Genomic DNA, 26,695 nt, shown 5'->3' on the forward strand with positions numbered 1-26,695 from the left:
TCAGTTATCATCCTAATCAAGAGAAATGCAGAAATCCAGAAGAGCTAAACAGAGATAATGGGAACGTTCGTTTGAATATTTTTTACAGATTTATCCCTTCCACACTCACACCTCTTGCATTAGCTTGCCATGAGCTTTGGAAAGAACAGATTTTACTGGCACAAGCACCTATGGAAAGCAAAGTTTACTGTTGTGTTTGTTTTGGAAGTGCTTACACACTCATCCAGCCGGGGAGACAATAACAATATTGTGTGTATTCCCTCACTAATTTCAGGTAACTGATATAATCTAGGTATTGATTTTATTATTTGGTATTCAGTAAGCCCAGAAAGGTGAAAAAAGCCTGAAGACTCACAGCTGTTAAATCAGTTGCTAACCTGGACTTAAAACACATTACAGGAAATTATGGTCAGTGTACCACTGGTGAGCAAGCAAAAAAAAGGACAGTACTGTACGGATATTCACTGGGAATCATTCAGTCTACACATGCAGCCTTATTTTCCATGTGCAGCAGTTGCATCATGTTACAGAACCAAAAATAAATCAGGAGCTCATTTCCACCCCCAGCTATGGATTATCTGAGGTGGGTCCAAGACAACCTCCCTTCTCTTTCCTTCACATGGAAATCTCAAATTGGTCAAAAGCATAGATACTGAATGAAGCACGTGATTAATTTTGACAATGACATTTTTGCTTAAGTTCAAGAAGACATCAGCAGCCCTTACAGACCTCATTCTGGCTCAAAATTTACAAATCCTCATGAGCTGTAAAGGCATAGCACATCTACTAGAGTTCAAAACAGAGGGCCTGGTTTGCAGAGAGAATGGGTAGGTACAACTCTGGAAGCTGAGGGCAGACAGCATTTCCAAATTATTGTCCTTAATATGACAACATAAGTGGGTGCATCTCACTGCTGGCACCCAGGTTTTTAAAAGCTGGGTTTGAGCTACTGTTTCAGCAGAATGTTGTTCTGAAAGAAAATTAAGGTCTTGCTAGAAGCAAGAAGGAAACAACCATGGTCAGAGCACTTTACTGGGATTCAAGAGACCTGGCCTCAGTTCCTAGCTCAACCCACAGCTGCCTATGAGTCCCTGAGCTAGTTGTTTCAGTCAGCCTGTAAAAACAGACTCCATGCTCTGCACCAAAGAAGTATCAGGACAATACACCTAAAATAGCGAAAGAGGCACTCAGGGGTGACGGTCCCAGAGAGGTGGATAGGAGGGGAGATTTTATCTAATGCAACACCTGAAAAGAATCTAGCAAGAGATAGAACAGAAACCCTTATGGATGGCTTCAGCATAAAGCTGAGGCACTGGCATTTCTTTTAAATCAAGAAAAAATATAGAAGGATATTTATAGTCTCTGGAGAAGAGAGTACGCTTTCTGCATACTTCCCTGTTACTGGAAGCAGTGCAGCTTTGATCCTAGCTGCAGGAACTTCTGAGGACGCATTTACAGTACAATTCAGTACTAACACCACTATTTTAGACATCTCCAAGGTAGTCAGCATAAAAGTATGTCTGACAGCAGTGGGAGGTTCAGCATGTTTGCCTGAGACATTGGGAAGATATTTGGCACCTAGACCTCTGCCAGTGCGGTTACTCGGTTGTTGGTACGGGTACACGAGGTGGAGCAGTCACACCTTCAGCTGGGTGGCACACGTACTCCGAGAGACAGAGTAAGAGCTGGAGAACCAGCAATCAGGCAACTGTGAAAGACAAAAGGAGACTGTGAGTTTGGGGAGGCCTTAGGCAAACTCTTTGGACCGGTGAGTGTCTGAGTTTCACTCCAAGAATGAGATATCTTTCCTTTTATTGGAAGCCACCGCTACATAAAGTTTTATATTCTCCCCATGCACGTAGCTAATGCAAAATGAGAACTCTTGCACTTTACTGTTGTTCCTGGATAACCAAAATGTCACCTCCATACCTACTCGTGGGTTGCAGTTCCACCTCATACACTACAAGCTCAGCTGGTCCCTTACAGAAATGAAAAGCTCAATGTTTGACAATCACATCTACCTTAATGTCTTCCAGGTTCTTGGCCGGGACGATGCATCCTCGTAACACAGCAAAAGAAAATGCCCTCTTTCATACAAACGAGACTTTTGTTTTCCACAAAGCTCATCCAAGCCCTGGATGCATGGTCATAGTAAATTCAGCCTCTGACTCTACCTTCTCTGATCCAGCAATAACTGGGAGGCTAGACTGAGCCTGAGTTTAAAACCACGTCACCACCAACCATCTTTGGAGAAAGGCTAAGAGAGGAACCAGAAAGGATTTGATCTCCAACCTACCAAGGAGGCTTGCGGAAATAAAATCTGAAGTCCTAGAACTTTGTGAATTTGAATAAGTGGTGATCTTTGGCCAAGGAAAGCAATGAAGGTGAAAGCAGGACTTCAAAACAAATATTTTCCTGCATTCCTAAAAGGCCTTCAGTTTAAAAAAAGCATTTGTAATAAAAACTAAAACAAGTTCTAAAAACTTCAGAAGCCAAGGGCACAAAGAAGTTCCAAGGCAGTCAGAAGAGCTGTATCATTGCATAAACTGTACGGAGAAAAAAAACATTAACTTAATGACATTGGTTAAAAAAGAAAGCAGAAAATCGGGGTGGATTTATTTATTAAAGACACTCATTCTAAAGTGTTTTTTTCTTCTTCCCCCTCTTTTTAATGTCTACCTTCTTTTCCTCTGGCTATTTTGTGCCACTGATTATTCTGGAACAAAATTCCACCTCGCTGAATTGCAGCAGTTTTATAAGTTATGCAGCTTAGGAAGTAATAGCTCAGTAATTGTCAATATTCAGCCCATCTTGTGGGAAACCAAAGAAAAATGATAAAAGTGAGGGCAACTTATGAAAAGAATGTCCATTGCATCAGCCAGCCCATCTGTGAAGCTTTGTTCATTATGTAGATTATACCACTGACATATGGAAGAGACATTTCAGCGTTGTAGCCTAGATGAAAGGAGTTCAGAGTGTTTTATTTCTCAACCAGAAAATCATATGGAGTGCCTCACAAGTTTACAAGGGCCACTAATATGTTTTGCCTTTGTCCTTTTGTGTACACTTTTCCTTTTCTCAATCTGTAGACTAATTAGAGTGATAAAACAGCCCACGTAAGACGTGACTCATGCAGCCCTTAAGAGAACAATACAGCACTACCCTCAGACAGGGAAACAGCTCAGCTCACAACAGGCAATAAATTCAGACCCAGGGATCATTCCCACGGATTCTTAGATATCAAGCTTACTTGCAAGGTCAGGTAAGGTAAGTCTATTTTTAGCCTGATTTTCTACCCACACGAGTAAGTCTTTGTACTTGGAAACTGCGAATAAAGATGGCTAGCTTCAGATTTTACATTTGCACGTATACATCCCTGGAAAAAACCCACTCCTGGTGATTTTGAGACAATTCTGACCCTGGGCGTGGCTGCCCAATGCCTTCTGTGTGGAATTTGCCCAGAGATATCACCCAGACAAGATGCAGCTCACTCATTTCTTAGAAGAGGAACACAGACTATGTACACATTGACACGCGTATAATAAAGATAGAGCAAGCTGGCCTTGTTGAAATAAAGATCAAAACAGGCTAACAGCTTAATGAGCGATAAAACTCAACTGCAAGCATTAAAAGCATTTCTAAGAAAATCTCAAGTCTGCTTATCCAAGCCATTCTCCCGTCAAGTCACAGCAGGACAACTTTTCCTGTGTATTGAACCACCTCCAACCTCAGGACCATGCTGAACCACCCAATGCTGAACTTTGTGGTCTCTCCCCACGAAGACTGAGGGATACACAAAGTACCCCAGACCTCGGCATACTCCTTTTGTTAGCATCCAGCTCCTCACCTTGTGGCTGTTACCCCTGCACTAGCATCGTAGCACCCTCATTTGCACGTGATGTGCCAAGTGCACCTGCTGACTGCTTTTCTTGATGATAAATCCACAGGGAAGTTTGTATGCATGACTGTGGAAGGACAGAAGTAAGCAAAGTGTGCAATTGTACCGGGGAATAGGAGGCGATGAAGAAAAAATGAGATGGTGTTGAAATAAGCTCAATATACTGTGAAGCAAGTCATGCTAAGTTACAGTATTCCAAACCCTATTGTTCCCTTTGCTCTGAGCCATCAGATGACAGCTCGCTCCATGCCCCCCACCCCCAATTCCCATCCCAGCTGTTGAACCGCCCACTTGCTGTCCTTATGTTCTGTGACATGCACAGCAGATGCCAACGGTCCCACATCATAAAAGATTTCAACCTATGCAGAGCCTGAGCGTTCCCTGCTCAGCTGTCACAGCCGTAGTTTGTTCTGAGATGAACTATAGATTGCTTTTTCAGAAATGCTGCATTTCACCCAGTTCCTAAAAGAGCATTCGTCACCCTCTCAGGAAGAAGCAACTGGGCTAAGACAAACCCACACTTCTTTGCACATGCATTTATCCAGCTAATGTGAAATGAGGAATGCCTGACTGTATGCAAAGTCAAATTCCTCTGGAGATCAAGTATGCTTAGATCTAGCCATGAGAGTAACTAATAATATGCAAGTATTACAAACTATTTACAGGCTTAACCCAACTGCAATAAAGTCAATGGTTTAACTCTCCCTGCTTCAAAGGGAAAGGGATTTTGGTGCATACTTGCAGCACAGCTCACTGCTAGACTGGCTGATCTCCCTGAGATGAGTTTAGCTGTGTCCTGCACAGAAAACACCTCCAAGCGATACCTCCTTCTTGCTGCAGCACATTCTGACAGTTCTCTGCTTCCCCCACTCTAAATGCTACTGTTTGAAAGAGAGGTATTGATCTCTACTACTGGTTACACACATACACACTTAGGAGGAACAGATGGACTGGAGATTATGAACCTTCTCTGGATCAACACAAAAGGTGGAGGCTCTGCCCGTATTGTTAACCAAGCAGGAGTCATACTAAAACATCCTACAAGCTCTCTAGACACCACCATAAAGAACAGTGAACAAGAAATAACTCTGCAGCATTGTGCTTTGAGTAGATGCAGTTAAGATGCTTTTGAATCTCTGCTGCATGCATGAGCTCCTTCTATGCAAGAACAAATTTAATTCAGCAGTCAGGGCACGGGAATGGAATCCAGAACTCCTGAGCTTTGCCAACCATTTGTCCCATTTGTTCAACCATCTTGCAGAAGCCACTTAATCCATCTTTATTTTTTTTTTCAAGCTGGTTACCTGAAATAGGGCCTGATCCAATCACCAGAAAGGCAAATGTGAAATTTCCAGTCCACTTCAATGGTGCCCACGGGCTCATAGGCCTCTACACATCTATATTTAGGCATTTAAATATAGAAATGCCTGGGTTTCAGAGGTTACTGAGCCCACAGCTGTCACTGATCTCAGAGGGGGGAAGAGAAGAACAAATCTCCGGTTCAAAATGTTCCTCAGTTGCAGACTATTGCAGGCTAGGAAGGTAACATCAAGGGAAGTACCACGTGTTATAGATTCCTCCTTACACAGCTGCTGTGACCCAAACCAGACACAAGCTAGGACTACTTGCACTTCTGGGATGACTCAGTACAGCTCTTCGTCTGTTCTTTCCCACAGACTGAAGTCCTAAGGATTGCAAGTCATCACAAAAGCACTGCAGTACTCTGATAACTGCTCTCATCATCGTGCAGGCTTAGAAAGTTTACCAGAAAGAAGCTAAGCAAATTCTCATATAAATGAAAGACTATTCTCTGAAAGCCATCCAGCCCAGTTCTGTCCAGCTAGACTGATGTTCTGCACAGCATCCCAGTCTGATCACCAAAAATGCAGAAGACCATCGGTTTGATACTCCACAGCATTCAAATGCCAGGACTACATCCCCAGTGCCAGGAACTTCAGTAGGCATAGCTGAGGAGAAAACGTAATGGACACGTGGCTGGCACCATTCCACTGCCACTAGAACCAGCAAAGCAGAAGAACAATGTGCAGAGATTTGTAAAGAGGTCTCAAAGTTGGTTCATTTGCCCTATTCTTCATGTCAGAGAGAACATAACTTCCTTGCCCAGGTCCTTTAATTTATGTCATCAGGAATTTCACTACACAGTTGTAATTAAGGAAATACAGCTTACCTTAACTTCCACATGGAATTTCTTGCTTCATTTTGAGGACAGTGAAGGTGGAATGCATCTGCCATTTGTGCCTTGGGTGAGCTCTAGAAAAATAAAAAATGTCAAAGTTTGTACTGCTTCTTACTATCTTACTATGCTTTCATTTGGGTTCATTACAGTCTTCAAGCTCAGTTTCAGACCTCTTCCTCATTTCTGAATCTGCTGCCCAACTTCAGCAGCAAAAGAGTCCTGAATATCCGCCTGGTACTCTTCAACAGCTGCTTGTCAGACAGCTTAACTACCATGGACCTCTCCTTGGGTCCTCATGCTTACACTCAGACATACATTCAAAACAATTTACAGGCATCAGTCCTGGAGTGGACCATGGAATTGTAATTATGGTAGGTAGAAATCACACCAGTAAGACATGTAAGTATTATACAAAGGGCACAGCCCCAAAACTTCTCAAGAATCATTCCAGCATTATTTGTGCATCCAAGTCTGGAAGTAAATTGCAACCTCATTTTCCATGTTTATTCTGTGTGTTCTAGCTAAAATAGGAGTAGGCAGCATTTTGCAAATATGACATACAAATATCATGGCAGCAATAATAACGCCAGTTCATAAGCCTATATTGCCCTATGTACAGTGCAATTCTACAGGAACTCCTGTCTGAGTCCAGATAGATCTGTCTTCAGGAGGACACTGGGCACAGCAAATCCTCATTGCAACACCACATTCTACTCATGACACTTTAGGAAAAAAAAGTCATCCAGAATCTTATTAGAAAGAAAATAGCAACGTGTTCCCTCCTGAGGGGGAATCTGGGAGTCGATAGACTTGGAAAATGAAGATCTAACTACTTTTTCTAAACTGTTTCCTCTGTTCTACCCCATGTCATTTCCACAGCCACTGCATCCCCAACAGCTAAACGACAGCGGTCTGGTGGTACAGCATGACTTCTGGAGAGGGCTCCAAGGGGCTGAGAAAACTGCAGCAGCTCCTGCCCGAGTCTGCTGGCACCTGGCAGAGCACAGCAGCAGCCGGCTTTGACCGACCTCACGAGACAGGCAGCAGGCCAGCTGCCTCCTGGCTGCGGTCACATCCCTGAGCCATCCCCTGCTCTGCTAGCAGGGGCAAAGCCTGCAATTCTGCTCCCTGGTTTAAGGGAAGAGGATGCCCCCACGGGGAAGAGAGGGCAGGGCAGCAAATCAGACCACTCGCCCACCTGGAACGTGACCCCTGCATAGTGGAAGATGGACTTCAGCGATTTCACCTTGTCTGATGTAACCCTGCCTTCCAGCTGGGATGAAAGGAACGACCTTGTGATAGCACTGGCTTTGTGATAGGCAGATTAGATTTCATCCTGACCTAGTTCTACTGAAGCAGCAAAAAAAGAAAAAAAAATCATGAATGAAACAATGATTGATGTTCCATTATTGTACAAGAACTTTGATTGTCAGCTGTTCTGCCCTTTAGTTAAACACACCTTGGACATTAGGCCAAGGTGACCACCTGATTTTTTTCATTTACAAACAACAAGCGATCATCTGTATCACGATCTTTCGGCTCTTCTCGTGTATTTCTCCCTCCCCCAAAAGCCAGGCTAAGGAAAGCCATACATAAACAAAAGCCTGAGGGGAGGGAGACGACCAGCAGCTCTCAAGGGCAGAGTGGAAGTCTGGACTTGTAAAAAATACTTGGGCAACAGTCCAAACAAATGGCCCGATTTTAAGAACAACTAAACAAAGGAGAGCAGGGTCTTGTCCTGCATCAGGCTCCAGAGGAGAGTGAGAATATGCAGAACTGTGGTCCCAAAGTGTTTAGTATCGGAGGGTGTGAAGAAGGGCCTCCTCCAAGAAATTTGGGAGTTCTGCCCAAGAATCCACTTGGAGATGAAAGGAGAAAGTTAACAGATACACATCAGTAAATGCCAGCTTATTTTTAAACCTGTTCTACAATAACTGAAAGCTGAAATGCACCCAGCAGGCACAGGTAGCTCTGGGGCTTGGGTCACCGGCTGTGACTGTCTTGATGCATTATTTCCTTCCCACCAACAAGCTAGAAGATACACCTCCTTCATCTCTGTATGCTTAGTGCTCCGAGAAACCCCCCTGGCCATGATCAGATGTTCTGACCCCCGAGCTGGGCAGGGGAGAGAAGGGCCATACCCAACCATGGCTGTCAAGCTCTCATTTTTTGGTAACATGTGCTCAAAACACTGAGCCATTAACTTCTTTGGGTATTTATTTTTCCCTTAGGAGAATTATCTGGTTCTGTGAGCCCTATTCATTTTAAATTCAAGTTCCAGATTGTGCAATTTCCCTGACACACCTCCTTTTATAAACCAGAAAGGAGCTGAACACTGCGAGAACTACAGACACCGGTTTCCTCGTCTGCTCCTTGCAATCTCCCCAGCTGAGAATGTAACCAATGCTCTTTGCTAATTGTTTTTATACAACCAAATCAATATAGATCTATAAAACGCTCACAGGCAAATGATGGGACCATTAACACTGCAGAGCCGACTGCAGCCAAGCACCAGGGAGTAACACGCAGTCTGAGCTCACCCTTCACCTCAAGTCCTTTACTCCTTCACCTCCTCTAGCACTAGCAGCGTGTGCAGAGCTCTCAGTGGCTGTTACAAAAGGCACATCAACACAGACCCGGTTTGAAAGAATTTGGTGTTCCTGAAGCATGGACACCACACAATTCCCTTGCACTATGAAATTCCAGGATCCCAGCCAGTCCCAAGGGTTTATTTTCCCTACACACACACACCTCCCTTCAACACTAAGCAGTTCCCTTGACCAGGAGCTGTGTGTAGAGTGAAGCTGTTCCTTGCACTGAGTCCAAAAAGCGGGAGAATACCCTGGGGCAAGGATCCCAGGAGTGTCCTTTTCCCCTACTCTGACCAACACTGACACATCACCCTTCCTGACAAAGGCAGGAAAGGGGCCATGTGGCAGAGAACACCAGGAGGGGAGAACATTTTCAGGGAAGAGTTCTGCAAGCAGAGGGTCTCATAAGGCAAATGGAAAGCTGTCAGAAGCCTTCTCTGTCCCATCAGTATGCCACAGCATGGACTGACTGCAGCGTCCTGAGAAGATTTAGATCTGATCTTCACTGCCAGATCTCATTGATGTCAGAACTGCACGTACAATATGAAGGATTTTATTGCTATGTCACAGTGACAGCAGCCTCTTTTCTGTATTTATGCCTGCAAAGCATTGCCCCATGGGATAAGAGAGGACCTCTGTACAATCCAGGCAATGGTGACAAGCCTCCTTTAAATACACTCCTATGTATTTTTAGGAATAAGACCAAGTAGTCAGCAAAACTTCCTCCTTGTTAAAAACTAAAATAAAAATGTAAGTGTCTGATGGACTGGGAGCGAAGAAAAAACTGAAGTGTTGATCAGCTCAACAGCTGGAAAAATGACTGCTGGTCCAAATAAAGTTTAAAAAATCCTGTTAATATTTTAAAGACCGTGTGGCTGGAAAAAAAAGGCAGCAACTTTTTCGTCACTGTTAGGGATTTATAGCTGCTGGAGAATCAGGTTTCCATAAACTCTATCTACTGTTTAATGCCACTAAGAGCCTGGAAAATTAACTTCTTAAATATTTAGCATTTATAGGTACTTACTCACTGGAAACCCAACAACTCTGTAAAGGAGATGCGATAGCTACAGCAGGGATTTTATTCATTTCAACATAGGGTGTTTGCGGGGGGGGGGGGGGAGAGAACTTGTTTCTCTTTGAAAAGAGAAAAGCACTCTTGTCCTTGACCCCAGATAGCTTCTGTTATTACCACCAGACAAGAGCAGGCTGCAAGACAAAGTGGAAGAGACCCAGGAAACTGTTAGTGCTGCTTCAGCCCTGACTGCCCTCACATCACCAGAGAGTACGTCAGGATGCTTTCATGCATCTCCTCCTTCCAAGTGTGCAGCCTAAAGGACAAAGCAGGCCTGGTTTTCCCTGACATCTTTCCTTTCCAAATGAAGCCAAGGGAAGCTGCAGATGCTCTGGGCATTTAAAGGGTGGTCCATGAAATCAGAGACCACTTCTGAAAAGGACTTTATTTCTCTGCATGTTCTCACAGAAGCAGGTAAGGTTTCTAGAGATTTGGTTTAGAATTTTAAGTCATCTTAAGAAAAGCTAAGTGTCACTTTTAATAAATTACCAAAACCTTCTCAATTCCAGCATCAACAGTTGGAACAAACTAGAATCAAAGCCTCCATTGCCAGCACAACTCATCCTTCATTTCTTCAGAGCAGCACAGCAAAGTTCTAACTTGGCTGTTCAGGTTTGGCTGCCTTCTTAGAAGGGATAAACAGCTGATCTGTTCTTCTGTTCATCTAGAAATTAATAAAAAAAGTCTGTGATGAACCCCCTACTTCTTTCTCAAAAGAATCACTACAGACAAAGCGTTCTTCCTGAAATACTGCAACCTGCAGTTGAGAGCTATCTACTAATTTCCCTGGCTAGCATTTTACTCTGGTCAGAGAATCCAAGCAAAGAATGGTCAGAAAATAAACAGCACAGCTCTTTTTGCCTGTGTCACTTGTGGAAGATTTATCTTGATGATGACCATGCTAAAGCAAGAAAGGAGGCAGACCATTGCTCAGACACCACAGTGTTTGCAGCACTAGCAAATGTAAAAAAAAAAAAAAAAAAAAAAAATCATTTTCTTCACTTTTGAAATGAGCAAATTTATTCTGGGCTCCACACTGCAAAAATGAATGAAAGGAGAGGGAAGACAGATGCCAACTTTGCATGGGTCATTTCCAGATTCCAGCCTCCATTTAACATTGCTTTGCCTTTGATCCTCATATAAGTTCAAAAGTACATGTTTACATCAAGGTCATTACAGCTGACTCAATAATTTGGCAAGACAAAATGTTTAAAAGAAAATAAGTGGTTAAAGTAACTATTGAGGCTGTAGGGTTTTGTTATCAGTTTATGTCATGCCATAAAACAGAAAATGACCTTAAATATTGAAGGAAAAGACATGAATAAGAGATAAAACATAGACAGCCAAGAGCACCAGGATTCTGGATAACAATTTACAGCAGCAAATACTCTTGAACTGTTTAACTTTTACATGGTTTCCGAGCAGGAGAAAGTCTAACTCTGCAGCAGGCAGACTTTAACCCTAGGAAAAAAAAAAACTTTTCAAAACCATGAGGCTCTTTCATCATCCCTTGCCAGAGGATTTTTTCAGGTCTTTTCTGTGTGACTTATGAAAAGTTTGAGGGTTGCTCTTTCCACTCCCCTTCACTTGAACTTTGCAGGCTATCTCATGGGCATAAATCTTCCAGTTTTGCTTGAAAATGAGTTAGTAGGTAAAAAATGATAAGCATCCTGTAACAGCTTCCTTTCCACAGGATTATTAAGCTCCATGAGCTAGAGAATATACACATACGTTGTCCCCCCCTCCCAAACCCACTGACAGGTTTAAGTGACCTGCCCTCGATTGCAGCATTAGACCCTGACAAGGAACAGCGACCATTTCTAATGCATGGTTGGTGGCAGAGCCTCTGAGTTCACCTGGCATAAGAATAATAATAGGGATAGCAAAACCAAGAGGAATCAGGCTTATGTTGTCCTGGAGGAGGGAAACGGTGGGCTGCAGGGTGTTGATAGCTTATATCCCACAGACACCATGTTACAAGGCAGCTAGAGCTTGGATTGCCCCACGTCCAGCATCCCCGGCGCTCAGAAGCTGAGGTCCTGGTAGGAAGCACCTTTGGGTCCCCTTCTCTGCTTGACATCAGCGAGTGGCCAAGCAAGAGCCAAGAGATGCCTGGTAGTAGCAGTCCTTTCGCCAGGTAGCTTCAACACTGGAACATGACAATAAAAATTGAAGATGTGTATTTATCCAGTTGGTGTGCAGTACTGAAGAGGTATTTTTCCAGTTTCAAAGCATGGCACAGCTCTGGGGACTAAGGAGATGAGGTCTCCTGCAAGTTTAGGCACCTTGCAGGACACCTGCTTTGCTATAGGGGCAGAGCCTGACTCATTTCAGTGCAATACAGCACTGCTTGCATTGTGCTGGCAATTTGTACGATGTGACCGCATGCACACGTGCTCCTTCACCATGGGAAGGAAAGAATACAATCCCTGCTCTTAATGCTGAACAGATTTCCAAAAGCTGGGGAAAGTGAAAATAGAGGGCAGGTTTGAAAGCTGGCAGAACAATTCAGTGATTCATCAGAAACAAAAACTGCCACAAGAAAGGAACTTTCTCCAGTAAATATCTGTTTCTCCAAAAACCCAGCCAAGGTGATGAACTTAGAGGTCTTTTCCAACCTAAACGATTCTATGATGTTAAAAAAGTCTCTCCAGCTCCAGATTTAACCTAGGCTTATGACCCTACTGCAATATAGTCTAAACACTTCCCACCTCCCATCCTGCAAGGCATATCCCTCCCCCAGTCCCCATCCCTCCACAGGTTTTAACACTCCCCTAAGCCAGAAAACAATGAGCCCAAGGCAAACTCCCTCCGTGCACCATGCTGGAGCCCCGTCCCAAGCCTCTCCTCACTGCAGGGGGTGACTTGGCTCCTGCTGATGCTCAGAGCTGAACCTCGCTGCCTTGGATGAGGCCCCAGCCCTTCCTACTCCTACAGCCCATGACCCAGCCCAGCTTTAGCCTCCACATGCAGGCTTCTTCCCTCTCCCGCTGTGTGCTTGTCACTGACAGGATGACACTTCCAGGAAGCTTCCCTTCCAGCTTCAGAACTTCCTAGAATTGATTTAAAAAAAAAAAAAAAAAAGGCTCACTGGTTACAATAAGCTCCTAATTAATTGCTGTTGTGTGCATCAGAGTGCTTAAATGTGACAGGGAACCGCCAACTACCAACTCAAATCCCCTCTGATCAGTTCTTGAGCTGTTGCTGAGAAGAGTTACGTTACCTCAGGCCACCCTCACGACCATCTCATACCAGCACATTTGCCCACCTGATTTACCACCAGCTCCTCTGTTTTGATACCTCCCCATCTGCTTCATGGGCTCCAACAACAGAAATAGGCAATGGAATTTATATTAAACCCATCAAACCATACTCCTCGTTAGACAGGAGTCCCCCTCCTCACAAGGCCTCGCAGGCCAGATTCCTGCGCTTCCCCCCACAACCTCCGCATCTGTGCAGAAGACAACACTCGAGAGGAGAAAAGCAGCCACCAGACCATGAGACGTGGCAGGGGAGCAGCCTGCAAAGAGTGTGGCCACCCTGGCAGCACCTACAGAAACTGCTCTTAGGTGGAGATTTAAAGTCAGCCAGGTCTTGTGTCATCTTTCATCAGTCTTCTTGGCTACCCTCTCTCTGAATAAATGACGAATATGACCTTCTTTGTTTGAGTTCTTGTGATGAAGCACTGTTTGCACAAGGCTCTTTTTTATTTATTTTTTTCCTGCGGCTTGTTGACTTTTATAAGACATTCATAAATTTGTTCTGAGTGCCAGTGAGATGCTTAATGGTGTTAAAGGGAAGGTATTAAGGATAGTCGACTCATGTTAGAACAAGCCACTTGAAAGTAGCTATAAATATTTGTCTGGATTTCATTATGCTAACAAACAGCTTTTCTTTTTCTGCCCCCACCCCTCCACCCCCCTTAAAGAGTTGATTTCATAAACAGAAGAATTTTTACATTAATATGAAAGCGTTCGTCTGGGTTTGTTTTTTTTAATAGAAACTTTCCTATTGGGGACATTCGAGTCCTTGTATTCTGCCTGCATGAAATCAGCTCCCTTTTCAGGAAAACCTTGGCAGCTTAAGACCTCCAGGGTGAGCTCATGTTCTTCCACGCTCCCTCAGACTCATCTCTACTCTTTCATTGCTCTGGCTCCGGGTTTAGGCTAGACTAAGGGACGGCAGTGTCCTAGAATAAAGCCAGTAGCTACACATTCCTCCTTATCTTGCTCATATGCACGCTGGAGGTTTCTGGATTCCTTCAGGACTGTAGCTACCGGTCACGTACTTTGGAAACTCCACCCTCTGGTCCCATTGCTCTAAGGTCACACCAACACAGAAAAATGCAGAATATTTTGATCTTATTTGGTACCCAAGTCCCTCTCTTTGGGAAGCATTACCAGGAACTGGGGCCTACTGCTCGTGTGGCCATCCACCAGGGCCCCAGCAGAGACAGCTTCTGCACGAGGATGGGCCAAAGCTACTTCTTGGAATCAGCAGGCGTCAAAGACGAGGACATTTCCCTGCCTCTGGCTTTGGACAGGCTGAGCCCTTGTCTTCCCAGAACAGTCTCTGCAGGCATTTCAGCCTGGAAAGTCCCAGAATTGTGTCGGGATGCAGTGGTCAGAGAACCTCCAAACAGCCCCAGCTGGGGCTCAGCCTGCAGGAGAGGAAAGGACACGGGGTGCCCAGAGCAGCCAGGTGGGCTGCAGAGGAAGCCCCCTGCTTAGGGCAGGGATTAGGGGGCCAAAAGGAACAGCAGGGCTGGGAGGTGGAGGGCTGCTGAAGATGGGATTTAAAAAGAAAAAAAGCTGTGGTGAGAATAAGCAGTTGTGAATACGTCTTTTAGCTAATTTTCTTGGTGATTTCACCAACTATAGCTCACCACAGCAGTCCAAAAAGTACCTGCAGGGAAATCTTGAACACTCAGCTCTCACAAGGCTGAGAGCAAGTTTTACCCTAGGAAGTACTACCAGCTTTGGTCCAAGCTGGCAAATCCACTAGCATTTTCAGCTTAAAATCACTTCTAAAAATACTCAAACCTAACAGCCCCTAGAGAAATTTTCCAGACAGCAGGAGAAATGTAGAGGAAAATAAGCTCCCTAGTGTCTAAGGTGTCCCTATTTTTTCCATATCTTTGGATTTCTCTATTTTTCTGGGTATCTTTGGATTTTCTGGATATATACACAGCTACATCCCAGTTCTCTCCCTTATAACACCGTGCTGCAAACCTCCAGCATGGTAAGAGCTAAGACCTGGCAGATGGTCCAGGCCAGCAGAGATAACAGTAAGCACACCACGTAGATAAGGCACCTGCCTGGGGGAGGATGCAGACTTACCTGCCAACATGCAGCTCACTGTTTCTTTTGTTCTCCTTCCCCACTTTTTTTTTTTAAACACATGTACATCATTCAATTAAGTTTTCCAGTCAATGAAAATGTTAATTGCCATGCTTTGAAACATTCTGTACCCCAGTAGAATTAAATGGCAAACCAGCCGTTCTGATGATATCGTGGTGAATGATTTATCCAGTGATATCGTGCATTCCTACAGTGTGCTTAAGCAATAAGGCACACCGGGGAGAACATCTGAGTTATTACTTTGCCTCTGGTGTGAGCTACAGTCAAAGGTTAATGACCCTGAGCACCCAAGAAGTTCAATTAATGTCTTGAAATGGACTACCTAGAGGGGCAGGCTGCTATTATTAAATGGAACATTAACGCAGGGAACACTATTTCATGCCTTTGCAAGGCTCTGTAAACACAGATAGCGTACTCCTCATATCCAAAGCATTCTAGCCATTTTTTTAAATTAGCAAGTGCCTGAAGAGCTATTTGTTGAGAGATGGGCCCCAACTGCATTACAAACCTCAGCTTCCACCACCACAAGTCCAGACTGTGGTGTGAGCAGGGTTTGAGTCTAGCCCCTGTGCTTTCACTACTCTTTCAGAAAAAAATCTGAGACCTCAAAGCTCATAAATTGTGGTTTCTGATACTACCAGGATCAGGCAGCATGAAGTTTTATACTGCTTCTCCCATTTCTTCAGCCTCCATCCCCACCAGTGTTCAAAAGCCTGAAATAATATTAGCTGATGATACCAAGTCACTGCCTCTGACCCCTCAGAGCAGGGGAGCAGCCAGCTTGCCCAAGAGCCAGCAGGAGCCCATTTAAATGGTGGCACTAAGAAGAGGACGAGGAGCTCTGAAGAAACATCCAAGGACCATAGCTTGCACAGGAATTGTTCGCTCCCTCAGTACCACTGAGGATGTACATGTGCTGCTCTGCCTCTAGTTGCCTGGCCCTCACTTCTTCCTCCACTGAAGACCAACATAACACCCTTTCTCCACAGGCTTTCCATACATTTTTAGATCATTTAAAGACCTTAACCCACAAAGGTTAACCTTCCTGGCTAGGACCAAGCCAGTGACGACAAGGCAGGAGCGTGCTGCAGTGCAGCCAGCCCAGGTTTGCTCTTCAGAGGCTCTGGGGCTGCCCCAGCCCGGCTGTAAAACTCCCTGCAAAAAAACAAATTGGATTAAGCTCAAGTGAGATTGTGTGAGATCTGGGCTGCAGGGACTTCTCACTCTAACCTTTCCTCAGTAAGAACCCCACAGGCTCAGCATGACAATAGGACAAGAGAAAAAGGAGGGAGACTGAAGCCATGAAGAGAACTGGACTCCTGGGGAGAGGAGAACAAAAAGATAAAGTGCAAGGTAAATAAAAAGGGGTGAGGGCTTAGCTGTGACTTCAGAGAGAGAAAGGGAAGGGGGAAGGGTCAGATTTTACACTAATTAAGCTTGCCTCAAACCCCAGATGTCTGCAACAGCCCCAGGTGATTGCAGCAGGGGCAAAGCTGCAAGTGACAGGCAGGTCTGACCCATCTCCATCCTTTAAAGGATGAAGAAAGCAACAGAAGAGCAACAGTTCCACCTCCAAATCCCAGGCAGAGTTTGCTATGCTATAGGTCTAGCCTGAAAACCAAGTTTGATCTGGAATCTCTCCACAGCACTGCTTTAATTTTTGTAAGAAAGCGCGCTGAAAACGTGCACCTGCTCCCTGACACAAAGCACAGATGCACAAGCTAGCCTCGAAACACAGGAGCTCCTGTTAATCCAGCATGACTACTCACAGCCTGAAATTAAGCATTTATTTAAATACTAACCTTGATCAGAGCACATCATGAGTATTCTCTAGCTGCACAACTAGCTGCAGCAGCACCCAGTTCTGGAAAGGGCAATGAAATAATACTGACAAAGGCAGAAGTCGTGCAGCAAGTCACAGATGTAGGAACTCTGAGGACTCATACACAAAACTGGATCTCCATGTCTCTGGACTACAGTGTACGGGAAGAGATACTGTATAGGTGTCTGTCCTGACTGGTTGATATAAAAATAGCAAGCCTCGTTTGGATGTTCTGGCAAGTGGAAACACAGGGCGACCGTCATTTAATGCATATACTTGTTGGCTTGGACAGAATTCAAGTTCTTGGTGTACTAACATCGAAAAAGCATCGCAGGAGAAGGTGCTTTCCTCAAACACAGAACAACCACCTTTATTCTGATGAAGAAAACCATCTCCACAGCACAAGCCTGTCTTTCCTCATTGTACTCCTCCTGAGCAGGGGATCCCCAGATACACTGGAGCCCCACAGAGCCTTTGCATACAGAGGGATTTCTCATTGTTTGTGTAGAGCTATTACAAGCTGTCTAGGGCAGAGTGACCACGCAATGGTGGAGTTCACTATTCTTGGCGAGGCCAGGAAGGGGACCAGTAAAACCGCTGTATTGGACTTTCGGAGGGCTGACTTTGAGCTGCTCAGGACATTGGTTGGTGGAGTCCCTTGGGAGGCGGTTCTGAAGGGCAGAGGGGTCCAGGAAGGCTGGGCGCTCTTCAAGAGGGAAGTCTTAATGGCGCAGGAACGGTCTGTTCCCACGTGCCCAAAGACGAGCTGGCGGGGAAGAAGACCGGCCTGGCTCAACAGAGAATTGTGGCTTGATCTTAGGTGGAAAAAGAGGGTTTATAAGCTTTGGAAAAGTGGGCAGGCCACTAAGGAGGACTTTAAAGAAGTAGCGAGGCTGTGCAGGGACAAAATTAGGAAGGCCAAAGCTCATCTGGAGCTCAATCTGGCTACTGCCGTTAAAGATAACAAAAAACGTTTCTATAAATACATCAACACAAAAAGGAGGACTAAGGAGAATCTCCATCCTTTACTGGATGCGGGGGGAAACTTAGTTACAAGAGATGAGGAAAAGGCGGAGGTGCTCAATGCCTTCTTTGCCTCAGTCTTTAGCGGCAATACCGGATGTTCTCTGGATACCCAGTACCCTGAGCTGGTGGAAGGGGATGGGGAGCAGGATGTGGCCCTCATTATCCATGAAGAACTGGTTGGTGACCTACTACGGCACTTAGATGTGCACAAGTCGATGGGGCCAGATGGGATCCACCCAAGGGTACTGAGGGAACTGGCAGAGGAGCTGGCCAAGCCGCTGTCCATCATTTATCAACAGTCCTGGCTATCGGGGGAGGTCCCAATCGACTGGCGGCTAGCAAACGTGACGCCCATCTACAAGAAGGGCCGGAGGGCAGACCCAGGAAACTACAGGCCTGTCAGTTTGACCTCAGTGCCAGGAAAGCTCATGGAGCAGATCCTCCTGAGAGTCATCATGCAGCACTTGAAGGGGAAGCAGGCGATCAGGCCCAGTCAGCATGGCTTTATGAAAGGCAGGTCATGCCTGACGAACCTGATCTCCTTCTATGACAGAGTGACGCGCTGGGTGGATGAGGGAAAGGCTGTGGATGTGGTCTACCTTGACTTCAGCAAGGCTTTTGACACCGTCTCCCACAGCATTCTCCTCAAGAAACTGGCTGCTCTTGGCTTGGACTGGCGCACGCTTCGTTGGGTTAGAAACTGGCTGGATAGCCGGGCCCAAAGAGTCGTGGTGAATGGAGCCAAGTCCAGTTGGAGGCCAGTCACTAGTGGCGTCCCCCAGGGCTCGGTGCTGGGGCCGGTCCTCTTTAATATCTTCATCGATGATCTGGACGAGGGCATCGAGTGCACCCTCAGTAAGTTCGCAGATGACACCAAGTTAGGTGCGTGTGTCGATCTGCTTGAGGGTAGGAAAGCTCTGCAGGAGGATCTGGATAGGCTGCACCGATGGGCTGAGGTCAACTGCATGAAGTTTAACAAGGCCAAGTGCCGGGTCCTGCACCTGGGGCGCAATAACCCCAAGCAGAGCTACAGGCTGGGAGAGGAATGGTTGGAAAGCTGCCAGGCAGAGAAGGACCTGGGAGTGATGGTGGACAGTCGGCTGAATATGAGCCAGCAGTGTGCTCAGGTGGCCAAGAAGGCCAACGGCATCCTGGCTTGTATTAGGAACAGCGTGACCAGCAGGGCTAGGGAGGTGATCGTCCCCCTGTACTCAGCTCTGGTGAGGCCGCACCTCGAGTACTGTGTTCAGTTTTGGGCCCCTCGCTACAAGAAGGACATCGAGGTGCTTGAGCGGGTGCAGAGAAGGGCGACGAAGCTGGTGAGGGGCCTGGAGAACAAGTCCTACGAGGAGCGGCTGAGGGAGCTGGGCTTGTTCAGCCTGGAGAAGAGGAGGCTCAGGGGTGACCTTATTGCTCTTTACAGATACCTTAAAGGAGGCTGTAGAGAGGTGGGGGTTGGCCTGTTCTCCCACGTGCCTGGTGACAGGACGAGGGGGAATGGGCTTAAGTTGAGCCAGGGGAGTTTTAGGCTAGATGTTAGGAAGAACTTCTTTACAGAAAGGGTTGTGAGGCATTGGAACAGGCTGCCCAGGGAAGTGGTGGAGTCACCATCCCTGGAAGTCTTCAAAAGACGCTTAGATGTAGAGCTTAGGGATATGGTTTAGTGGAGGGCTGTTAGCGTTAGGTTGGAGGTTGGACTCGATGACCTTGAGGTCTCTTCCAACCTAGAAAATTCTGTGATTCTGTGATTCTGTGAAGTATACGTACACCTAGAATTACTGCGTCACAGGTTAACTTTGACATACATTTAACTTTGGCATACATTTCCCAGCATGATCTGCTGCCACTGAGCTGTACCAACAGGTCTTTGGGAACCCTGCTTTTTCAAGCTTCTGTCCAGAGCTTTTACACCCCCCTTTTTTCCCTGCTGCAGAATTTAAATAAGAATTTTGCAGGACTTGGGAAAGGCAAGGTCAGCTCTGCCAGCACCTAGCACGTTACAGTCTAATTAACAGTCACAGCAGAAGAAAGAACAAAGCTGCGTTCCTGCTCTTTCACTATGAGAAATCAGCAATTGAGAATTCCTGCCTCCTGAAAGGGCTTTTGCTTCCCAGTCCAGTCTGAATTAGTTTAAGCCTGAGGCAGGCAAGCACGACGAGCCCCCAGGAATCCATAACCACCCTGATGCTTCTGGGTTGCAAAGCATCTCCACCACCATCTGTTTTCAGTCACTCCAAAATGAGTTCTGAAGAGTCAATTGTTTTCTTCTAGGAAAAATAAACATGCAAGCTGCTATTCTCCTGATTTCCAGCAATTTTCTGCTGTGGGTAAGTGTAGCTTTGGATTTTAGAACATAAGTCTCATTCTCATCCAAAGAATTTTGCAATATAATTACCTCATTTTTACTGACTTGGATAACTGCTGCCCTTAAGAAAAAAAAAGTGTGTGAAGTCTGCAAGACTAATCCCTCCTCCTGCCCCCTTTGTTATAAAATCTTGGAACAACTGATAGTGATTAATCTCACTTGATATTTCTTTGGTTCTCTATTTGTTGACTTAGGCATTTGTTTTATGACTGATTGTTTTCAGTTGCTTGGACAGCTGTCAGATCTGTCCTGTGGTTTGATTTGGCTTTCAGGGAGCAAGATTATTATTTCGTATTTTACAGCAATACCACATCGTGGCTGACAGAGGTGGCCCTTCGAAAACCATACATGTGAAACCAAAGCTACCTCCAGACTGGGAGAGGACTTGCCTGAGATTCTGCAGGCAGATTCTGCATGCACACAGGAGGCAGTAACAGTATTTTTTACTACTCCCAACTTACACAATGAATGCACATACTCTTAAGTACATGCCCAAAATATCCATCCGCAGGTATAACAAATATTTGCACCCTCCTTGTACCTTTATCTCACAGCTGTATCCTCTGGCTCCACTTGTCCTCATCCTTACTCTCCTACCTCTTCTCTTTCCTCATGGACCATCCACAGACACCTGTATGACCTCCCTGGCCACTGCCTCAAAATCTGAATGGAGAAAGACCTGTTACCTCTCAAAGTCCCTCCCCTAAAACATGCAAAATAGAGTTCCTCTAAAGCAGAAATTTTTCTTATTAGACAGTGCTTTCATTGCTTTCACATACAATGCTCACAAGTTTTGCTGGCTTTCAGAAAATACACAAATAAATCAGAATTTATTCTGGAACTTCAGGGTTCTCCATTACCACGCTTGATTTTTCTATGACTGCTGTGCTCATTTATACACAATTCCCATGCTAACAACTTAATTTAAAGCAGAGCTTACACACAAGTTTAAGCATATTGCAAGAGCAATGACTATTGACTACGGCTTGCTAGAATTTAAGCACTTTTGCGTAAAAGAACACCCTTGGCATCTTATGGGACACATTATTTGATCTCCTTAACTTATCTTCATATTCGTCCCTGTCCAGTCACAGCCTCCTGCTCCGGTTTAAGCCAGCACTGGATGGCGGTGGTTTAGCAACACAGCAACAGCTCAGAGGCCACACGTACTCCCTCTTTTTCTTTTTTTGTAACGTTACTTCCACGGCCCAAAGTTAACTGCATATGAGAACAGAACAAGTGCTCTGAAAGGTCATGAAACGAGGTCTAGGCATCGGTGTTTCAGCGTGCCTCCACCTCCTACAAAGGAAGATGCCTCCAGTTCTCCCCACCAGCCTGAGACACCCTCTCCTTCCTGCCCACATTAATCTCAGTCTGGCTACCGCTGCCCTTCCTAGTAGGCTGAGTTACTGTCAGCTCTTTAAAATTAATCTTTTCCCACTTGCCAGATCATTATTTACCCTTTCAGGCCAGCTGAACCATCTTAAATTATTTAGACAAGATGCCTCTCTGGTTCTCTTCAAGACTACAGCCCTGCTACTGTTTTCAAGCCCCACGCTCATTTCTCTTGGGTTTTTACTTCTCTTCCTCCAGCCCCCTCTTCCATGACACACTGCAAGCAGTGGAAGTGAGCCCCATATTATGTATGCCCTAAGAGACTTCTTAAAACAATAGACTTGAGCTTGGTTTTTTACCAAAAATCACTCACAATGACATCTTCACTTCTTAGCTTTCTGAACCATGGCCATAAGTTGCTGGGAAACAGCACAGCAGTTGTATCTTCATCTCTACGCCCTCATCACCTTCTCTAATATATTGCTAGGGTGGCCCATTAAATCCACCAGCCAAGTCCAGCCATGCACATTGCACAGATCTAGCACTGCAGGCTGCAGTCAGGCTTCCCCCAGCTCTGCTCCTATACCCATCCTTCAACCCAATCCCTTCCCAGTTCCAGGAATCCCACCACGCTCCTCTCCCCTCCATCCCTGGTCATCTTCAGGCTCCATCTTCCGCAGACACGTGTAGCACAGCCGCAGCAGGACTGTCTTCTCCCAAACCACTTGGATGCTGGACCCAGACTGTCCTTGAGCAAATCACCACGATATTTCCATTCTCTTCTGCTTTCCACCACTCTGGTCTCATTTCCATGATCCGATTCTACTTAATCCACGTTGCCCCTTCTCACACCACGTGTTGAAGGTGACAATGTCAGACACTTTTAAAGCCAGCTAGACCCCACTTGCAGCTTCAGCCACCAGCTTAGCTCACCGCTCTCCTTTTAAACAAAAGGAAACAACTACAGAAGAGCTAGCAACAACAGAAACAGGCGGCAGCAGAGCAGTACACACTGAAACCCAGCATGGTCCCCCATTAGGGGGAAAATTTCAGGCGCTTTAATCATGACAAACAGCCTCTTGGCTGGTGCGATGCCAGCATCTTCCACAGGAGTTCATCAGGCATGAATTGGCCCCATATGTGAAAACCCACTACAATTTGTCCAGTTTCTCCCATCCCTGCGGAACAACGTCTCCATATGCGAGATCCCACAGAGCTGTCAGCCAATGTCACATTTCAATAACAGCAAAAATAACTGGGGCTGCACAAACCAGCAAAGCAATCCCATTGCTCATAAACTGGCAAGTGACCTAGGTTGGCAGTGTTTTTGTTGATCACAACCCTTTCTGTGGAACAAAACATAGGAGCTATCATGCCAGAACAGACTCAGTGATCCATCTTCTCCTTGTCTTCTGTCTCCAGCAGAGGCCAACGCCGATGCTTTAATGGAAAATTAAAAATGGATACACAGAGCCTGCGAGGCACCTGGGCCAGTTGTGCAATATCCCTCCTTAACCCAGGACAGGGCTGTGCTACTCTTACCCACAACTGGGGCATGCCACGCTGTAGCACCCCAGATATATTTCTTTATGACAGCACCCAATGGTCAAGTCACAGGACCATCATTTCTTCTTCCTTATCATTTTCACATGTAACTGCAAGTCCTCTGCAAGAGGATCAAATCTTTGGCCTCTCACTGCAGTCTGCACAACTAGACTCTACAGACGAGTTCAACTTGGTGTCAAAGGGTGACATTTTTCTTAAGTATGTTAATTATTTTTCTTGTAGTAGAAGTTCCATGGCATTCTCTTGACCCTCACCCTGTTTCAGAGCTCTAAACCCTTTCTTTCCCTTACCAAATGAATGGTGGTCGATTTGCTATCTCTTTTGAGGTCCTCTAACCCCTGACTTTATGAGCTTTTATTCCACATTACTCTGGACAAGCTTTTTAAAGTTCAGCTACAGAAATACTTTGCTCTATCCTAAACCAACATTGAATTCTCAGTTCCCACTACACAAACCAACAGATTGGGGAAAAAAAGTAAAGATAGACTGAGACAATATCTTTTAGGCTGTTGTATATGAACTAGAGTTTAGGGAAGACACCATACCAATGGTGATGCACTGAAGTTCTTTCTAAACTGCAGCTATTTACTTTCTGCATGAGCTGGTTCATTTCTAGAATGGAAATTGCAATCGGGAACTCTTACTTGCATGTTTTCTATTGCAAAACAAAAAAATGTGCAAATATTAAAGGAAAAGAAAATACAGCCTGGAATATTATTTCTTACATTTTTCTTATCTCTTTGAAATAAGTGTTTTTAAATGCTGTGTCTGTGAGCCTGGCAGAATGTGTCAACATGATGGACTTCTAAAACCATAGTGGAAAAGAGCGTATAGACACTTTTGTTTTGAGCTACTGAAGATCAAAACATTTGTCTCACTCAATTATTTATATATAATTAGCACTCACAGCATCCATCTTCTGATTACAGAGCTTGAACTACTGAGGGAAAAATGCTTGCATCCATCCCTGAGCTCAATATTTTCTGAACTGGCATCTCTGACAGCCCCACCACCCCGGTAGGTGATGAGCTGCTGCTCACGCTCCCATTGTGTGCCTTGCCAAGCAGGCAGACTTCAGGCAGCCAAAGCCTCGCTTTGTCCAAACTGCACCCACCCTCTAGTGGGATGAGGAAAAAGTGCTTCTCCAGGCTGCTCTCCTATTTATACATTGTCTCCCAACACAGCACAATTTGCTATATTACTCAAAGAGCTTGTACATAGGATAGACATGCTAAGATTTTTCTCTTTTCACCTGCCTCTACCCACCACACATCACACACAAGATATGCATTAATAAGACACGTGAGCTCTAAAACACGGTTATGGCCCTGATGAGTTTCACCAAAAAAAACTTAGAGACAAGCTCTTCCTTCTAGTTTTCCTTGCACCCTTCAGAGTTTGGCACCATTTTAACCACAATTTCATAGCTGACTAAGCACTTATTAACGCAGGGAACCAGTGACTGTAGCTACATACATTTCTTTTACTACAAAGGGAAAAAAATACACAAGAACAAAACAAGCAAACTCCCTCCAGCCCACCCCCCAAGAAAAAGCATATCCAGACCACTTTCCTTTATCTGTTAGATAGACAAATATCCTTGACTGCAGAACCAGGGATGTAGGCTTTTGCTGCTAACCAACAAGCACTGCAGCTATGGTAAAAGCTGCAAAAAGGCAGCAGAGCTGCAGACAAGTCACAAACCATGACCCAGGTCAACTGCACAAAACATTACAAGGGAGCCATGCTTGGAACAAACCAGTCTTGAAAGTATTCACAGCGACTGAAAGCCAGCTCTGGCTTCCCACAGCCCTGCCAGGCAGGAGACACAGCAAGCTGTCCTGCAAGAGGGGGACAAATAGAACCAAGGGTGACCCCTCCACCAGCCAGGAACGCAGCCCCCAGTACCTGGGCAAACGTTGAACAGGTCTGGTGGTCACAGCCAGGGTCAGCAACAGCCCAGTTTCTGAGGCAAGTCCAAATGAAGCCAGGAGCAGGAGACACAGCTCCCAGGGGGACCTCCGGGGATGAGAGACTCAGGTGAAACAGCTTAGGGCACCCATCAGAGCTCATTAGCAGCCTGGCAAACATCTTTATAAACCCAGAGTAACAAGCCCAGGGAATTCAGGTGAGTCAAATTAAGTCCAAAAGAAATAAGGACTTAATCTTGCAAAGTTAAAAACTGTTTTTATATATATATATATATATATATTTTTTTTTTTTCTTTCCACAAATACAAAGCTGGAACTTGCAAATAAATGCGGTCTTTAGCCATGAACTCTGAATAAAGCTGGAGGTAAAGAACTGAACCTACAAAGAGTGATGCCTTTTAGTGGTCTAACATGCATGGCAGCATGCACACCTGTGCATCACTGGTCACTCGCACGGCAGCAAGGTGAAGGACAGAAATAAAGCAGACGAGGCTGTTCAAAGTCAGAGAGGACCTGGAACAGCTGAGCAGGAGTGAGCAGAGCCCAATCCTTGCCCTGAAATGATGCAAGCAGCAGTCTTCAGCAGCCTGCTAGGCAGACTCAGGTCTCGAATGGAAACAGCATGAAGCAAAGAAGGGGGGTGTGAAATAAAAATAAAGCTATCTTTCACAGATCACATGGTCCCACCAGGAAACACGGAAACCTCTGACTTGTCTGGCTTTCTGTCTCTCCCTCCCTTCGGGTCTTTTGCAGAAAGCACAGCCTGTGTGCCCAGGAGGTGATGAAATCCCTAATGCTGTATGGCACATGGGGAATTTGGGGGATTGCAAAACAGGATGTTTCTTGGAGGAAATACAGTCTCAGCAAGCAAAAGGTTCAAGTACGGTACATCTCACAATGATGTAAGAGTTTGATTATGCATCTCGCTTAAAGCCCAGCTTCGGGTTTTAGTTCTAGTAGAACTAATAGGCAACACCTGCTGCGATGAAAACAATTTCCGTCCCTGAACTCTAGCAGAAGTGTTTATCTTTTGAGTTAGAAAATGTTTCTCTAATGTCTGAACAAGACTCCAGGGACAGGAACATATGCCCAGAACTGACATTTGTGCGCAACAGATAGCTTATAAAAATAAGAATTAGAAAAACCTGGTATCATCAGACATCTCATCAAATAAAGTCATTAAATGGAAAGTACAGCAAGGTTCTCCTAGCGCTCCCTTCCCTGCCACTGTAGCCCTACTTGCTCTTTGTAGAGCAGAAACAAGAGACTACTGCAAAAGCTTGCTGGGGTAAAAGCTGAGTTCAATATTCAGGGCTTACCCAGAGCTGGCCCTGGCAAAACTCTCATAGGCTTCAATGGAAACACTACCCAAAAGTGGGCCTCAGGACTTGGGCCTCTTGGTTTTAGTTACTAATTTTATTATTAAAGGTTAAACAGAGCTGTTGACAGTACAAACGATTTTCTTACGTAAGCAGTGAAAGGGAGATTGTCAGATATGCAAGATAAAACAATACTGCCAAGTCAAGGCAATA

The 26,695-nt window shown here is 45.2% G+C and overlaps 2 long non-coding RNA genes across 3 annotated transcripts in view; both read right to left on the minus strand.

Moving 5' to 3' along the window:
* LOC311444753 overlaps positions 1-26,695 on the minus strand; it is a 217,593-nt gene that overhangs the window by 136,970 nt on the left and 53,928 nt on the right. For both annotated transcript variants that reach the window (XR_014698043.1, XR_014698044.1), the window contains one exon: positions 6,087-6,169. This is a non-coding gene — a long non-coding RNA (uncharacterized lncRNA). The remainder of the gene's footprint in view (positions 1-6,086; positions 6,170-26,695) is intronic.
* LOC311444752 lies at positions 10,751-25,308 on the minus strand. Its single transcript, XR_014698042.1, has 2 exons — positions 25,141-25,308; positions 10,751-11,907 (listed from the first exon to the last, which is right to left on the minus strand). It is a non-coding gene; the product is annotated as an uncharacterized lncRNA (long non-coding RNA).

Source organism: Aythya ferina, assembly GCF_964211825.1.
Source record: "Aythya ferina genome assembly, chromosome: 14".
Classification (NCBI taxonomy): Eukaryota; Metazoa; Chordata; class Aves; order Anseriformes; family Anatidae; genus Aythya; species Aythya ferina.